This window comes from Penaeus monodon, chromosome 15 (assembly GCF_015228065.2).
Source record: "Penaeus monodon isolate SGIC_2016 chromosome 15, NSTDA_Pmon_1, whole genome shotgun sequence".
NCBI lineage: Eukaryota > Metazoa > Arthropoda > Malacostraca > Decapoda > Penaeidae > Penaeus > Penaeus monodon.
The window spans coordinates 38701795-38702052 of NC_051400.1; the positions used below are offsets into that span (position 1 = coordinate 38701795).

A 258-nucleotide genomic window follows, 5' to 3' on the forward strand; every position below is an offset into this window, starting at 1 on the left:
TGCCGTCTTTCTCAGCTGCAACATGAGGTCTGTTGTCTGCAATGAGGCGCATGTGGCACGTTGCGCCAGGGATTTACTTCGGAAGGTTTGGTATTTTATTGTTCCTTTTTGGCGGCGCTCGTCTCCTTATCTGATTCTTTCGGTATTTCTCTCTCATTTCTGGCTTGTCGTTCTTTCGTTTGTTTGCGTTTGTTTTTCTTCTCTTTCCTGTGTCTTGCGCGAGGCTTTTCTCTTGATGCTTGTTGCTGCTCTTTGTAG

At 46.1% G+C, this 258-nt stretch overlaps 1 protein-coding gene across 1 annotated transcript in view; it reads left to right on the forward strand.

Moving 5' to 3' along the window:
* The window catches only part of LOC119582359 (nesprin-1-like), a gene marked incomplete at its 3' end in the record, with an annotated part of 145991 nt that overhangs the window by 44974 nt on the left and 100759 nt on the right, over positions 1-258 (forward strand).